Consider the following 18978-nt stretch of genomic DNA (forward strand, 5'->3'; position numbering starts at 1 on the left):
TAGCTATTACCTCTGACATTCTATACTGTATTTCACCGTATATGATTTACTTTAATAAATATATCTTTATAAAGCATATTCTGTTGTTCATTTAATGGTAAACTATTCAAAGCTATCTGACATAATAAATGAGCTGTTCATAATTGAAATTTAGTCATTTTGAGGTAAATTTCCCTTGGTTGCTAAGGAAAATTATGTTCCTTAGGGAACCGACAATAAGGACTTGGATGATTAAGATTTTAATCTGATTTTTATGAATAAAGCAACTACCTTGTTGTTAGAGGTAGTTTTTCTATCACATTATTTTTTTTTATGTGGCCAGCTGTTGGTTGATGCATACAGAGAATTGATGTTAACTCGATTGTTTTTCTCACTTTCGCAAAACTAGTTAAGATGACCTACGATAATCTCTTTTCAATCTTTAGTTTTCTGTCTTGTTTCTTGTGTACTATTGTTTGTCTGTTTGTCTCTTTCATTTTTAGCCATGGCGTTTTCAGTTCATTTTGATTGTTTCTCTGGTATCTTTCGCCCCTCGATTTATGAGTTTGACTATTCCTCTGGTATCTTTCGCCCCTCGATTTATGAGTTTGGCTGTTCCTCTGGTATCTTTTGTCCCTAAATTAATTAGTTTAACTGTTCCTCTGGTATATTTCGCCCTCGATTTATGAGTTTGGCTGTTCCTTTGGTATCTTTCACCCATCGATTTATGAGTTTGAATGTTCTTCTGGTATCTTTCGCCCCTCTATTAATGAGGTTGGCTGTTTCTCTGGTATCTTTCGCTCACCGATTTATGAGTTTAGCTGTTCCCCTGGCATCTTTCGCACCTCGATTTAAGAGTTTGACTGTTCCTCTGGCGTCTTCGCCCCTCGATTTATGAGTTTGACTGTTCCTCTGGTATCTTTCGCCCATCGATTTATGAGTTTAGCTGTTTTTCTGGTATCTTTCGCTCCTCGATTTATGAGTTTGACTGTTTGTCTGGAATCTTTCGCCCCTCGATTTATGAGCTTGACTGTTCTTCTGGCATTTGTCTCCTCTCGATTTATGAGTTTGATTGTTCCTCTAGTATCCTTCGCCCCTCGATCTATGAGTTTCACTGTTCCTCTGGTATCTTTCGCCCCTCTATCTATGAGTTTGACTGTTTCTCTGGTATCTTTCGCCCCTCATTTCTCTAATTATACACGGAATGAAACATTAAACACAAAGACAAAGACTTGTCAGCACTTTAAAAATGATTACCCCGATATTAATCATACGCCTACATTATGTCTATAAAATTTGAAAGCAAAGCAATTTAAGATATTCACGTAACATTCGCTCCATATGTTGCACAAAAGTACATAAACTCAAATGACAATAAAAACCGATGATTTTCCTTCTTATATCTCATATCCACTACAAACCCTAACAAGAGTAGTTTATATCAAATAAGGAGAACTTGTAAACCAGGTAAGTTGTATTTAATATATTCTAATATATAAAATATGAGAAATAACATGAATATTAAAATGTATCAAATTTGGATTAAAAAGTATAAAAGTGGTACGGATTTGTATATTCTACGATGTTCGACATATATGAAATCTTGAATGATTTGTAAAGGTATTTTGTATTCAAATTTAGAAAAATGATTATGACTCAGTCTGACTAACATGTGCCTAATTTAAGAGATAAAAGAAATCTGTTTAAATTTCTCACAAACAATTTCTAATCATCAAAATGCAAATTAAAGTTGGGTTAGATTAGGTTTCTCTGAGCGTCGTAAATATCGGTAGGTTGTAATAAAGCTTGTTGAAAAACGTTACTGGTAAATTGTACAAATTGAATAAAAGTACTAAAAAGTTTACATTCACATGATGTGTTTTCAATTTGGACTCAACAAAGATACCGTATAGCGGGTTATTTTCGCGGATGAAAATATCACGATTTTTATTGAATAAGGTATACGAAATATTTTTGGGGTAATTATTTTGGCGGATTTAAATATTTTATCTATACCTTTGCATGTAAACTTTTGATTTGGCGGAATTTGCTTCGGCGATTTTGTTTTATCCGCGAAAATAAGCGATAATTTACATCCCGAACCCGCTTTACGATACAAGGTTTATAATTTATGTCGTTAGAGGCTAGTGCAGTGCAAATGAGACTCACAGGTGCCGCTCAAATAAGATTAAAACCGAAAAGCCTTATACGACGGTATTAATAGAGTATTGCAAATCGAAAATTCTTAATTCTCCCAAAAAACCTCAACTATAAACTTTACATAAGATAAAGTTATTGCATGGGCACATTGATTTAATGTCAAAATAGTGTTCGTTTTGGTTGTTACACAGAACTACATATATGTTAATTATACGATTAACAACACAAGTTTGCAATCCTTTCCCAGATTGCTGCATTCTGACATATCTTTATGAACTTGAAAACATGAAATTACAAAAATCTTCATACATAATTCAATGTGTATACAGTGTTAATGTTTTATGTCATGTCTATTAAATCTAGAGTTGGATTTTCCTCGGAGTTCAGTATTTTTGTGATTCTACTTTTTGTTTAAACGTTTTAGTTTTATATGGAACTCGAAATACGTTATGTAACATAGGTTTTATTAATTTCTATCTCGATTACATTCTGCTACAAGTTTTTCTCCCGCAAATTGAAACAAAGTTCATGTTCAATGTTTTCGTATTTAAATAATGAACGACTAGAGAACCTTTAAAAATGTTTTCGATTTCCAATCTTTAAATAAAGCCAAGATCGAATCGATTGACTCTTTTTTTTTCTTTTTTTTCTTTTTCAAACTGCACTTAAGGAAGTTCGCTGCTCAGTTTCAAAATAAATAATCATTACACTAGTATATATTGATGGGGGATTAATTGAGGAATCAAAAAAGCAAAAAAATATAAAGGGTCAATGTGCTTGTTTGATCTTGTTTCCGAGATATTAGCCATGGGAATTTTGGCGGGAACATGTTCTCTCTTGACTTTTCATAGCTTTATCATGGACAAGTTGAAGTTCTCAAAAACTGTTAAAAAGTAATTAAAATTTTATAAGACTTTTACAGATGGCTTATCATTATACATGTACAAGATTCGTTTTGAACGTTTTTTAATAAACGCCAAATGCCGAATATTTAAAAGCCAAGGATGCAAAAGAACCTTAACATTTGAAAATCTATAAAACAAAATATTATCCGAAATCAGTATACACATCTTGCAATCATAGCGTTTGAATAATCAATGAGATAATACGCACATATGTTTGCGCAAGTTGAATAAATTAACTGACACACAGTGACAATACCACCTGTTTTATTTTGGTTTTTAATGAATTTTATCACGTTAATCTTGAGTTAAAAATCCAACAAGAGAAAGGATTTTTATACCATGTTTGTATTATCTCAGTCTGCTTAGTTACATCGGTATGTAAACTGATTTACAAGACAAAATTATTGGTCTATTTATTAATGATGTTAGTTGCCGTCGGCGCTAATCACGCATTTCTTCATCTAAAAAATAATGTTTTGTTTTTTTTTGGCACTTTTTTAAATAAGAAAAATGTTGAGGCTATAAAAAAAAGGTACTGATCGCGTAATTATTTGAGGGATTTCTCAACATAAGAATTACTTAACAATAATAAGTCATTAAAATGTAAATATAATAGTAAACTAAAGAATCTGATGTTTACGGAGAACACATCTTACAATTTGTTCTGATTATATGTTTTACTCTCTGTAAACCGTTAATTAAATAGCTGGCATAACATATTAACATAATGGCACTGTTCAAACTTTTGCGGTTGAACAGAACACTTCTTTGTAAGAGTTGTCCTCACTGACACCGTGTATCTTGCTGTCAGAATTCTAAGTACTGTAACACAATTCAATATGTTTTCCTGAATTAATTGTTATATATCATAAAAATATTGAAATCAAGTTATCCTTTTTGAATTTGAGGGAACTCACTGACTAACTCTTTAACAGTTAGAAATAAAAGCCTATAGCTTTGTTTTCAGAAATTTATGCCCAGTTCATGTTCCAAGAATTTGTTTAAGATTTAAATATTTGTTTTTCATATTGCAACTCCTAAGGCCCAGAACTCAATACTGTGACATATCGATACTGCAGTACATGTAGGTCTAAATCAGTAAATGCTATGGAGTCTTTTTTAAAGGTATGCTTCGAATAGTCCTTGTGTGTTGAGTTTCCATGGTGAGTGTCTCCCTATCTAACGAACTAGTACCATTGTATACCAATGGCAGTCAAAGTCCTCGCCTGTCGTCAAGGCCTCCCCCTACTTCAGGACCCAATTTCTGTATGTATCATTTAATGAAGAGCAACAGATACAAAATGGATATCAAAACGGAGTCAAAGATGTCAATATCAAATTGAAAATGCAAAAGAAAAAACATAAACGACGAAACGACAAACAGTAGACAAAACACAACAGAGTAAACTAAAATGGTGAGCAACAGAACACGAAATATTAATTTGTTTTAAGTTGATATGGTCATATCTTTAGATCAACCGTTTAGGAAATGATTTTCTCCTAAATACTAAGACTTGTTTACCATGTTTACCTCATGAAATGCTTACATTATGTTTGGCTTTATAACTATTTTGATCTGAGTGTCACTTATGATTCTTTTGTAGTCGAAAAGCGCGTCTGGCGTATTGAATTACAATACGGGTACCTTTAATAACTATTTGCCTTAGCTGTATTTAGCACAACCTTTGAGATTTTTTTGTTCTTAGTAACATTTTAAAATTAAATAAATGGCACTATATCTGTCAACGTATATTTGTTCCTAATAATATTTGTTCTTGAAGGAAACAATATTATAATAATATTTGTTCTGCAAAAATTATGTCATGGAATATTTTTTCCTTCTGTATTATATTTGTTCCACTGATATTAGGAACTTATATGTTCCTGAGTATAACAAATGTTCCTATTATGCTGAAGTTTAGTTTACACCTTATTGATTATTATATAAATCAAAACAGATTTTAAATACTGATTATATTCTAAACCAAAACAGATTAAATGCTAATTATTTGATTATTATGTAAAATGAAAAGTGTTAATATGAGTTAGATATATTCACCTGTACACAACACCTGAATGTGTACTAAAACATGGTTGATTGATTGATTGTTGGTTGCTTTACGCCGCATTAGCACAAAAAGGCTATATCGCGGCGAGGTTACTAAAACATGGAGGCTGATGAGTATGAGAAAATATGTATGTTTTTAAATAATGGGACATATTTGTTAACTATTCTTCATGTGACACAACCATAAACATTCTAATATGTTGAAATCAACTTAACTGATTTAGCAAACCTGTGTTTGCATATTTTTTCAATAAGATGTACGCATGCTTAATCATAAGCATAGGATGGTATAACAAAATATTTCTAGCGATATAAAATTTATAATCTTTTATTTGAGTAGTTTGTTCATTTTCAGAAACGATAAATAACACTCAACTGCAAGGATAATGAAGCTTGTTTGTACCTGCATCCTGTTTGTATTCCTGCAAATCAACCTCAACCAGATATATGTAAGCGCGCAGGCAGATGTTGGCAAATGCCCTATATGTACGTCTCACCTGCAGGAAATATTTTGCAATGAAAAGATTGGTAAGATGTTATACCTTTTAATATCCCAATTAAACTTTTTGTCGCATTTCCGACGCCCTTTTCTGAACAGAGCTTCATCAAACACATACATTTTCAATCTCAGGATGAACATGAATTAGATCTAAACACGTTAGGAGCCGTCCAGTTAATAACCGGATCCCAAAGAGTCACAAAAATCCAAATTGTTTATAGTATGTGTTATAGTTTTAAAATGTCACATAAGTCAGTATTTTGGCTGGGTACCAATATTTTTATTGTAATACATGTATTTAATTTGTAACTGCATATAAGCCTGATATATTTGATGATTTTTTATAATCCATGGGTCAATGTTGTTATGAAATTATAAAATTAAGAATAGAAATGGGGAATGTGTCAAACAGACAACATCCCGACTAAAGAGCAAAAAACTACTAAAGGTAAACAATGGGTCATTTACACAACGAGAAAATTCCGCACCCGAAGGCGTGCTTCAACTGGATCCTAAACAAAAACGTTCACTAGTTCAGTGATAATGAAGGCCATTCTAAACTCCAAAACATATAATTGAACTTATTGAACTTAAATTAAAGATCATACAAGACAAGGAAACTAAAGCAAGAGGCTCCTGCCTTGTGACAGGCGCAAAAATGCTGGATTTAACATATTTTGTGAAATCATTACCTTTCCCTATACATTTAGCCAATGTAGAAAACACAACCCACAACAATACGTACAGTAAAACTCAGTTTAAAAGAAGTCTGAGTCCGATATCGATATAATAGGTAACAGAAGAAATTAGGCAAAATAACAATCATACCTAAATTAACAAAGAACTAATATTTCAATATACCAGTCGGACGGATAATACTAACCTGTCTGTTTCAGTTGTGGAAGTCATCATAGTATCAATAGTTCAAAGTCCTGGCCCTCCTCCTTATACTATTATCACTTGTATAGTTGTGAAAATTTACCGAGGCAATGAGGTAATGTATTCCTACAGACAACTGTGTCATCTACCATACTTTGATTGTCTTCTACAAAGAACTTTGAAGATAAGAAAATAGAGAAAAAAACATTGCTTTATATTTAGTAATAAAATAAGATAAAAAAAATATTGAACAAAACTGAAATTTACAAAATTGTACTGTTTTAAAAAAGGATCGAAATATGGATAGAATATACATAAAACGCAAAAATTTCGAAGAAACACTGACACAAAGATGTGACATTCAATTCGACCGATACCGTACCGTTATCTACCGGATTCACACGAGGATAGCCGATTTACATTCGTCATATTCGACCGATTCGGTACCGTTGAATACCGAATTCACCCGAGGATAGCCGATTGAAATATGTTGGTGTTCTCAAGTGCTGCCGAAGGTATTTCTTGTAACATCAATGTCAAACATCACGTTGCTCAATATAGTACAAATCCTCAATCGGTAATGTTATTTATCGAGGATAAAAGTCCAGGATTGTGACTCTGACAAATAGGACATTACCGTAGTCAGTCTGTTTAGTCCATAATAAGCGAGTTTTGTCATAAAACTAAGATCTTTACAATTGATTTCTGTAATGTTAATTTCCTATCACTCAATGCTCATTTTTGATTTTGACGATACGAGAGATTTATCGCATCGAATAGGAGTATTTTCAACATTTTTAATTTGAACTGTGAAGCGACAAATCACATGTATTTTATTGTAAGCATTCATTGAGCAATTCTTGTTTTCCATATGACATCCTCCTTGGCAAGTTGATTATTTGTTGGACAAGAGTTATTGGGCGTTTGTCGTTAAATAGACTTAACCTATTTCAAACATATCTAGAAAGTATTCCATATTACACACTTATATATATATATGTATATATATGTATGTGGCAATATAGTTTTGTATTATTCTGACATTTGCAAGCTCTATTTTTTTAACAATTTGGGATATCATTGCTCCTCAGGTATCGTCAGATCGTTGAACGTAACTTACTAAATATTCACATTAATTTCAAGATACAAAAGCAGAATACAACGATAAGCATTTAAAATGTGTATTAAATTTATCATTCTATTTTTATTTTGTTGTTATATTTGACTACGTATACAATACATATATTCAAAATAGTTAAGACATCTGAAACATGCGCTCATTGAACAACTGCTAATCATCAAGGTATCTATATCATGTCTTGTCTTTTTAATATTACAGGCAGAAATTCAGATAGGATCTTCTATACAATTTACAGCGCGCGAGGATGCGTGCGTTCCCGCATGGAGGCAAACACAATATATTTTGTCTGGTAAGTTAAAAAGTTCAAACCTAGCTAGATTGATCTAAACTCGTTAATCTATCAATTCCTTAAATAATGGGTTTTGGAGTATGATGCATCTATCATGATAATTCCTTACATTATTACATTAAATTGTTTCAAATACTTGCAAATTATAAAGATGCGTTTTTTAAGTATTGGAAACTTTCTACCCGAAATTAAAGTAGGAAAACGGATGAAATCTGCCTCCGGATGGGATATTTTCTCGCTGTGTTGAAGACTCATTGGTGGTTATCGTTTGTTGACTGCTCTTTGTTTGGGTTGTTGTCCCTTTCACATATTTCCCATTCCATTCTCAATTTCTTTATAAGAATTGATGTCTATCAACATGTGTTGTGGGCCTCAATCCTGTCGTGGGTCTCTATCCTTTTTCTTGTCTTGGAGGGACTATAAGATTGAAGTCACGCTTTTCGATATTGAATTTTATTCTACTGCCATTCAACAAGACATATGTACAGACGACAATAACTGTTCGCCGCCGACAAGCAAAAAGAATGTATACAGTTCCGTAAAATAGCATAAACAATTATGTCCTTCATTTCCGGTAAACAGAAATACCAAACATAGGTATATAACACATGTTCAGCATTCTTATAATACATGTTCGGAAAGCCTGAACACATACTGTGTATGTACGATTCTCATTTTTGTTCATAACAAAACAAAAAGAAGCAAAATAATGAAATAAAATGGACATCTTTTCCATGCTAACATTTATTCCTGTTTACTTCACATTTAAAGATATCTAAGCCCTACATACATTTACATGTATGATAACGCAACACTTATTGTTTCATTTTATACGGCCAACTAGTTAATAGAACACAACATGTTATTTGCATTATGGAATACAAAATTATAATATTATAATGAACACGATAGAAATATGTGTAAAAGATTGTCTTATTCGCTATGTCTTTTTACAATAATTATGATTTTCAAAGTAAAGATGAAATTGATTAGAAAGCTAAAAGGAAACCATTTGATATTTCTTTTTTATTAGTAAAAGTTTATTATAATTTCAGGAACTTTAGGAACACTGCTTGACGGTCATTATGAAATCACTTTATGTCATAGCATAATATTTCAGATAAGTGAAATCTCGATCACATTACTGCGATGGATTGAAAATGTTTTCAAAAAGTTAAAAAGTATTGGATGTAAAGGAAAACACCACTGTTTGGTAGGTATATAAATGTTGTATAACTATATTTCTTCTTTTTATTTTAAAGATTTGCATTTCAATTCCAAGATATGTTTTTAATTTTCTTTTGATACCAACAATTTCAACTTTTCGTAACATTAGTTATACTTATTTTCTGCACCCGAACAATAAGAGAAACAAAGATATAAGAATTGCATATGTTTCCATTCTATTTTTTTATTGTATAAAGCCTGATTTAAACCAGAGACCCTCCTTAAAAAAACGTTTTGTGTTATCAAAAAACTAAGGAGATTTCAAAACGAGTGTTTCCTGATCAAGTAAATAACCACTTTCCATGGTATTTTTTTGAATAAAACTATGAAATAGATATAAGAAGATGTGGTATGAGTGTCAATGAGACAACTCTCCATCCAAGTCACAATATGTTAAAGTAAGTAACCCAGGCGTAGATCAAAGTACGGCCTTCAACACGGAGCCTTATTTAAAAGCTCATTTTACATGTATTATAATACTTGTCCGATTGGCAAATTCACATGCGTATAATTGTTTTTTGCTTGACGATTTTGGCAAAATCGAAAATCCCATAAGACAGTTGTGTGGTATTCTAAAATGTTAGACTTTGGATATACATGTATGTTCAATTTGTGAAACATTCTTTTAAACTTGATAATGTTTACAAACAATCTCATTTAGCAGAGTTCACGGTATAGGTTTTCTCATTGTTGAAGGCCGCACGGTTGCCTATAGTTACTAAGATTCATTTTATGAACGTAAATTGATAGTTGGCTATGGTATACAATGATATGTGCCATTAGAGAAAATGAACTTAGTTTTGAATTATACGGTCACCTGGTTAATAATCCTGCTGATTAAATACTCCTAGCGACAACAATCTAATGGTTAAAACTATCACTAAGCATGAGAAAAAAAAACCAATATGTTAATGCAATAAAGTGTTCTTGAGGAGTGTAACATTTTGTAAGGTCTGATCAATTTAATCGAAAGAATTAAAATGATCTACAAGCGGTATAACAATGTGCATGTATAATGTTTACAAACAATCTCATTTAGCAGAGTTCACGGTATAGGTTTTCTCATTGTTGAAGGCCGCACGGTTGCCTATAGTTACTAAGATTCATTTTATGAACGTAAATTGATAGTTGTCACATTGGTAATCCTTCCACATCTCCTTATTTATATTAATAAATCATTATGGAAAATACTAGCCAGAATTATAATATATATAATTGTTCAAAGAGTTTTACTGGAAATACGAATACATTATCCAAATCACCAAAAATAACAACCAGTATAAACCTTACAAGCCTTTACAATAAATAAATCACTGCGCAGAGAAAAATACAATACATGTCATTGCAGACACAAAATTAAGAGTTCCCATTCCTTATGAAGTTCGAATCAGTAAAAACAGAGAAGTATTAAAAAAATAAACCTAGTGCGAGCAAAAAACTAACATCTAATTATTTATAAACAATAGGTGTCTTGCATATATACAAAACATATCTATATTATGTAATAATGAATATGGTAAAATATTGGATCCATCTTATGAAAGATATTGAACCTTCAAATATTCTTCTAAGGGAAGCCATAAATCTATCTTATTCTATGGACAAACATAACCAGGAATCTTGGATAGGAAGCATTAAACATATATTTAAATTTCTAGACTTATAATATCTATTTGTTAACAAGTCAAACTTTAAACAAAACCATATTCTAAAAAAAGTAAAAACATCTTTAACTATTAAATTTAAAGAAAGCTGGTTAGCTAGTTTAGAAAGCAATTCTGGGAAGTGTACTAACTTACAATCTGGCAATAAATTAAGAACTTACAGAAAATTTTAAAAATATTTTTATGTTTGAACCATATTTAAAAATGAATTCAAAAAAAGACAGGCAAATAATCACAAGATTTAGAACTAGCTGTCATGATCTTGAAATCGAAAGAGGGAGGTATATTGGAATTAAAGCTGAAGACAGAAAGTGTAAGCTATGTAAGAACGTAGTTGAAGACGAACTACATTGTCTTTTAAAATGTTCTGTTCTAAAAGATACTGGATCTCAACATCTATCTAATTTAAATTCAAAATTCAAAAATTTGTCAAGATTATCTGATGAAATGAAATTTGTTTGGATTCTTTCATCTGAAGATTTGTTTGTTACTTCAAACTAATCTAATTTATTGCACTCCCTTTTTGAAGAACGAAAGAAAATTATAGAAAATATTGTTGTTTGAAAAAAAAAAATAGAAGAAAAATATATATAGATATATATAAAGGAAATAAAATTGATCAGGAGTTGTCTCCCATAGACCTAGAACTATAAAGATTGATGTAATTTCTCCAGGTCACAATGGCACCCATAACAACTATGTTTTGTCAATAACTTGGTTTATATCAGGTTAATTAGTGTAAATGTGTATTCGTGTGTTTTTTTGTTTAAATGTACTTTAATCATTCTAATCATTTTCTATGCTTTTTTAGGTAATTCATTTGATTGTATAACTCAAATTTTGGGCACCATGATTGGTTAATAAAAAAAAAATTATCTGTCAGTTGTCCAATAAGTAATTTGTTTCAATTTATAATTCAATGTATTTAAAATCATTTTATTTAGGAAAATAAAAAGGAAAATCATTTTTAAAAGAATACCTGAATATTCATGTGACTATCAACATGATAAATGATAGTTAAACCTGTTAAACCAATTTTGCAGTTTCAGAACATAATGCATCCTGGGTAATATTTTCAAAAGTGTACACCAAAACGTCGTGATTGGTTAGAAAATTAATGTCATAAACAATGGAAATTCAATCAATGACGTAACGTCATTTTCATTTTGGGGTACGACCAATGATCCTTTAGATTTTGAAAAGGCGAATTATGTTAAGTTGTACACACTGTGGTAATCCAACGACATGAATAATGTAAATGATTTTTTTCATCTTGCGACTACTGAAAGCAGTTTTTTTGTTGTTTGACTGTGTATCCATACACTACTGATTTCATTTTTAATTATTTATTTACAGGCACTTCCGGACATACCTAAAAATAAGGACGTGAAAAATGCCTGCCTCTTTCCCGTAACTCCTACCAACGCAACTGACTGTTATATAAAGTGGGGTGTCTGTCTGAGAACGAAATGCAACGACCCGTGTACATGGTTCTATGCAGAAGGATCAAACTGTGCTGAAGGCGACTATGAACCTGACGTGGTGCCACCAGTTGTAGGCTAAGAAGAACAATAATATTTATTATATAATGTTCTGATAAATAAATGATAGCAAAATTTATTTAATGGCATTCTATATCATATGATGATATGCTATTACAAAGAAAACATCTTTTTTTCCCGATTGATTGATCATTGATTGTTGGTTGCTATGTTCAGTGACAATTTTCCCGATTGAGGGTAACATATACAGTTACCTATTGCAAGTCAAGGTCAAATTATGTCTGGAAGATGTAACAGTATATGATATACACCAAAGGGAGATTGATTGATTGTTTCTTAATAAACGCCCAGAGGCTAATATTTCCTGCAAATACAGAACAAGAAAAGTAGAGCTAATATGAATACAACACATTAATTGAAGATAAACAAACAGAACCATGGCATATAGAAAATAAAATCAGAAAAAAAACCAGAAAATGGTTCACAAAATACTAAAAAAGATAAAGAAATACCAACCCAAAGTTCTAAAGTTCGGGATAAACTCATTCACGGGCTTTGAAAGTGGTTGTTACTATTAAAAATTTTCGAGAGGGGGGGGGGGGGAGGATTTGCTTCTCATTTCAATTTGTTTCAAGGACAATTGTACTGGGAGTGTAATGTTTGGTCGATAACAAATATATACGATGTGAAATACTTAAATATCATTCGAAAAACCAAGGTGTTTATTATAGATAAAATAAATGATCAAAAAAGTTATATTTACTGAAATACTTTATATCATAATCGTGATTTCCCATTTTGGAAATAAAACATAGATTATGATAAAATTGAGAATGAAACTGTGGAATATGTCAGAGACAATAACCCGACTTAAGAGCAGAAAATAGTCGAAAAACACCAATGGGTCGTCAACGCAGCAAGAAAATCCCGCACCGGTATTCGTCCTCAGGTGGTCCTTAAATAAAAATGTGTACTTGTTCAGTGAAAAAGGAGGTCATACAGAACTCAAAAACATATAATTGAACTTAAATTAAAAAAAACATACAAGACTAATAAAGGCAAGAGGCTCCTGACTTGTGACAGGCGCAAAAAGCGGCGGAGTTAAACATGTTTTGAGAGATCTCAACCCTCCATCTATACCTCTAGTCAATGTAGAATAAAGAAAAAAGCAATATTACTCACAGTACAACTCAGTTTAAAAAATGTCCGAGTCATCGCCGATGTCAGAATATGTTACAAAAGAAACTGAGCAAAATGACAATGATACATCAATTAACAAAGAACTACTAGCAGTTATTGACATGCCAGCCCAAGACCTCAATTAAAATGGTTGAAAGATTATGTCATCATCATATGAAAACCAAGTACAATCCCTTAAGTAAGGTATTACTTATATAATTTTCCCGTTCAAACGTGTCCTAAGATTGGACAATTTTAATTTGCAAAACACTCATTTGCAAATACACCGCCGCCTCAAATTAGAGCTACAGTGTCATGTATATAACCAAAATGTGCGAGATTAAATGGGATTCAATAATTTCATTGCTTTTCTGCTGTGATTATTATATATATATTGTAATTTAAAACAACATGGGATTTTCAATATTCCATGGGATAATGGTCAATCCCCTGGGATTTTGCCTTGTCCCATGGGATATTAAAATCCCATGTTTTTCTAAATCAAATTACAAAATATATATTACAATAACAGCAGACAAGCAATGCAATTATTGAATCCCATGTAATTCCGCACGTTTTCGTTATATATACACGACACTGTAGCTCTAATCCGAGGCAGCAGCGGATTTGCAAATGAGTGTTTTAATTAAAAAGTGTCCAGTGTACTTTATTATCTATATTTGTTGGTATTTTCCCGCACTTGTATATATATCCTACAAATGAAGCGTGATCGACATCTCGCAAAAATTACCGCAAACACTGCGGCTATTCCGTCTTTAATACTAGTTGAGTATTTAACAAAAGTCACACGTATAACAGTCAGGGGCGTTACTTAAACAAGTTATTTTTTTTAATTACTTATGTAAGTAATTTTTTATTTTAAATACAATAAAATTACTTAATAGAGTTATTTTATTTTCAATAAAAACATAGACAAAATGTAGTTTTCATGATTTTAAACTACATTTTATATCATAAAATAAAGAATTTATCAAATTTGAGAGGAGTATAGAGATGAAGGGTTACTTTGAAAATAATAACAAAAATATTACTTGAATAAGTTATTTTAAACATTTTTGAAAAAAATAGCAATTACACTTATATAAGGCACATACGTAATTGATTTAGGTTACAAATTATAAATAACTTCAGGTCTTAATTAATTGACAAGTATCTATCTATTTATATCAGTCTACCTTCAAGATTTTAGAGGAAAATGATAATTTAATAGTCCCAAGAGACCAATCTTTGACCCAGAAGCGTCGGTATGAAAGATAAGTGCGTCGGAAAGTTAATTAGTGTTTCTGAAGAATTAGTTTTTATATATCAAGGGAAAAATAACCAGATAACTGTGAAAATTATTTAAAGCTAGTAAAATCTGTATTCTTGGACACCTATAAAAATAATATTCAGAAAAATAACTTATATAAGTTATGTTTAAATAAGCCTCGTTTTCAACATTACTTGTATAGGTAATTTTAATTGTTACTTGTTTAAGTAATGCCCCTGACTGTATAAGCTTGCTAATAGAACGAACAAGAACTACTTTATTTTGCCAATCATGTAAGCCATGTGGTATTTTAGTATGCTTGTAGTTACTGAAAGAAAGTTCAAAGAACTTAACAGGCTTCGAAAACAGTTCGTCCAACACTATGACAAATACACACATCACGTTGAAAGCAGACATTTTAGTTGTTTTTATAGTGTTGCTGTCGTGCTTCTTCTGCTCATATTGAACATTTGATGCTCTGTCGCAAATGCCGTTACAAATTACATGCAACTTCAACAGAGTCTGTTTACATCTGGGGCACATGAAATCATTCACGAGTTGTTAAAGCTTCTAGTCGCTCAGTCTTTTGTTTTCTCTGTTGTGAATTGTAGACTGCTGCTTGCCCTTTTCTCTTTTTTTGTTTTTGTTTTTTGGGCTCTTTCAAATGGTACTGTCAGTTAATCTTCAACTTAATTTAATATTTTATTAGCATACCTTCTATATACGGTATTCAGTTTTCATAAATTATATTTGTGAAATTTCTGGTACACTAATTTAATGTACCGTATTGCTTTAATTGTACAACTTTCTTAAAGTCAGGGGTCCACGGTGGGTAAGGTTGTCCTGCGAGCAAACGTTCTGTGCTGGTGATTTGCAATCTAATTAAAAACCGATCTCTCATCGCTCCTGTTTCTGATATGTCGCGTGGGAGATCTAACGAAACCGGCTTTGAGGTCACATGTGAGTGAACTAAAAGTTATTAATTTATAAAGATATGCTAATGAGTTGACGACCTATTAATAAGCCAATCAAAAAAGTTTATGAATTATTTTGACTGACGATTTCTTCGTAAATAAAATGAGTTACATCCCTTTGCCTTACGTTAAACTTCCAAGATCGTGGAAGACTCAATTTCATTGGTCGAAAAAGACACACCTCCGAGGTCACTCATATGTGACCTCAAAGCGGGTTTCGTTAGATCTCCCACGCGACATATCAGAAACAGGAGCGATGAGAGATCGGTTTTTAATTAGATTGGGTGATTCGGTCCTGACTGGTGCTAATGATCATTGGAAATATGTAAACAAAGACGAAAATGATGATTTTTGACGTTCTCTCTCATACAAAAATGAAGGAAACAGTTGATATTTTTCAATCTTGTTTATTATGGATTAAAATTATTTTGTGAAAAAACAGTGTAATTTATTAAAATTTTGCATTTTGTCAATTTATTCATGTCCTGATACTGTGTTGGTGGGTCCTGATACGGTGCTGGTGATTTTTGATAAGAACTTAGTCATATTTGAATCAAATGTTACAAAATCAATAAAATTGGGCAGATAATTTTTTTCAATAGGATCTGTGACAGCCAAATGGATGCACAAAAGCAAAAATAGGAGTCACAGATCCTATTGAAAAAAATTATCTGCCCAATTTTATTGATTTTGTAACATTTGATTCAAATATGACTAAGTTCTTATCAAAAATCACCAGCACCGTATCAGGACCCACCAACACAGTATCAGGACATGAATAAATTGACAAAATGCAAAATTTTAATAAATTACACTGTTTTTTCACAAAATAATTTTAATCCATAATAAACAAGATTGAAAAATATCAACTGTTTCCTTCATTTTTGTATGAGAGAGAACGTCAAAAATCATCATTTTCGTCTTTGTTTACATATTTCCAATGATCATTAGCACCAGTCAGGACCGAATCACCCAATCTAATTAAAAACCGATCTCTCATCGCTCCTGTTTCTGAAAACAAAAGACTGAGCGACTAGAAGCTTTAACAACTCGTGAATGATTTCATGTGCCCCAGATGTAAACAGACTCTGTTGAAGTTGCATGTAATTTGTAACGGCATTTGCGACAGAGCATCAAATGTTCAATATGAGCAGAAGAAGCACGACAGCAACACTATAAAAACAACTAAAATGTCTGCTTTCAACGTGTTGTGTGTATTTGTCATAGTGTTGGACGAACTGTTTTCGAAGCCTGTTAAGTTCTTTGAACTTTCTTTCAGTAACTACAAGCATACTAAAATACCACATGGCTTACATGATTGGCAAAATAAAGTAGTTCTTGTTCGTTCTATTAGCAAGCTTATACGTGTGACTTTTGTTAAATACTCAACTAGTATTAAAGACGGAATAGCCGCAGTGTTTGCGGTAATTTTTGCGAGATGTCGATAACGCTTCATTTGTAGGATATATATACAAGTGCGGGAAAATACCAACAAATATAGATAATAAAGTACACTGGACACTTTTTAATTAAAACACTCATTTGCAAATCCGCTGCTGCCTCGGATTAGAGCTACAGTGTCGTGTATATATAACGAAAACGTGCGGAATTACATGGGATTCAATAATTGCATTGCTTGTCTGCTGTTATTGTAATATATATTTTGTAATTTGATTTAGAAAAACATGGGATTTTAATATCCCATGGGACAAGGCAAAATCCCAGGGGATTGACCATTATCCCATGGAATATTGAAAATCCCATGTTGTTTTAAATTACAATATATATATAATAATCACAGCAGAAAAGCAATGAAATTATTGAATCCCATTTAATCTCGCACATTTTGGTTATATACATGACACTGTAGCTCTAATTTGAGGCGGCGGTGTATTTGCAAATGAGTGTTTTGCAAATTAAAATTGTCCAATCTTAGGACACGTTTGAACGGGAAAATTATATAAGTAATACCTTACTTAAGGGATTGTACTTGGTTTTCATATGATGATGACATAATCTTTCAACCATTTTAATTGAGGTCTTGGGCTGGCATGTCAATAACTGCTAGTAGTTCTTTGTTAATTGATGTATCATTGTCATTTTGCTCAGTTTCTTTTGTAACATATTCTGACATCGGCGATGACTCGGACATTTTTTAAACTGAGTTGTACTGTGAGTAATATTGCTTTTTTCTTTATTCTACATTGACTAGAGGTATAGATGGAGGGTTGAGATCTCTCAAAACATGTTTAACTCCGCCGCTTTTTGCGCCTGTCACAAGTCAGGAGCCTCTTGCCTTTATTAGTCTTGTATGTTTTTTTTAATTTAAGTTCAATTATATGTTTTTGAGTTCTGTATGACCTCCTTTTTCACTGAACAAGTACACATTTTTATTTAAGGACCACCTGAGGACGAATACCGGTGCGGGATTTTCTTGCTGCGTTGACGACCCATTGGTGTTTTTCGACTGTTTTCTGCTCTTAAGTCGGGTTATTGTCTCTGACATATTCCACAGTTTCAGTCTCAATTTTATCATAATCTATGTTTTATTTCCAAAATGGGAAATCACGATTATGATATAAAGTATTTCAGTAAATATAACTTTTTTGATCATTTATTTTATCTATAATAAACACCTTGGTTTTTCGAATGATATTTAAGTATTTCACATCGTATATATTTGTTATCGACCAAACATTACACTCCCAGTACAATTGTCCTTGAAACAAATTGAAATGAGAAGCAAATCCTCCCCCCCCCCTCGAAAATTTTTAATAGTAACAACCACTTTCAAAGCCCGTGAATGAGTTTATCCCGAACTTTAGAACTTTGGGTTGGTATTTCTTTATCTTTTTTAGTATTTTGTGAACCATTTTCTGGTTTTTTTTCTGATTTTATTTTCTATATGCCATGGTTCTGTTTGTTTATCTTCAATTAATGTGTTGTATTCATATTAGCTCTACTTTTCTTGTTCTGTATTTGCAGGAAATATTAGCCTCTGGGCGTTTATTAAGAAACAATCAATCAATCTCCCTTTGGTGTATATTATATAATGTTACATCTTTCAGACATAATTTGACCTTGACTTGCAATAGGTAACTGTATATGTTACCCTCAATCGGGAAAATTGTCACTGAACATAGCAACCAACAATCAATGATCAATCAATCGGGAAAAAAAGATGTTTTCTTTGTAATAGCATATCATCATATGATATAGAATGCCATTAATTTCCATCAAAA

General features: G+C 31.9%; 1 long non-coding RNA gene across 2 annotated transcripts; it reads left to right on the forward strand.

Annotated features, from left to right (window-relative positions):
* The first annotated feature begins 1343 nt into the window (after positions 1-1343).
* Positions 1344-12429, forward strand: LOC143062373 (uncharacterized). 2 transcript variants are annotated; one of them, XR_012974717.1, is made up of 6 exons: positions 1344-1446; positions 5453-5640; positions 6508-6605; positions 7830-7920; positions 8976-9133; positions 12168-12429. It is a non-coding gene; the product is annotated as an uncharacterized LOC143062373 (long non-coding RNA). The 2 variants fall into 2 exon arrangements; XR_012974718.1 differs by having other exon boundaries at positions 1396-1446; positions 5468-5640.
* The last annotated feature ends 6549 nt before the right edge of the window (positions 12430-18978 follow it).

Source organism: Mytilus galloprovincialis, chromosome 2, assembly GCF_965363235.1.
Source record: "Mytilus galloprovincialis chromosome 2, xbMytGall1.hap1.1, whole genome shotgun sequence".
NCBI classification, from domain to species: Eukaryota; Metazoa; Mollusca; class Bivalvia; order Mytilida; family Mytilidae; genus Mytilus; species Mytilus galloprovincialis.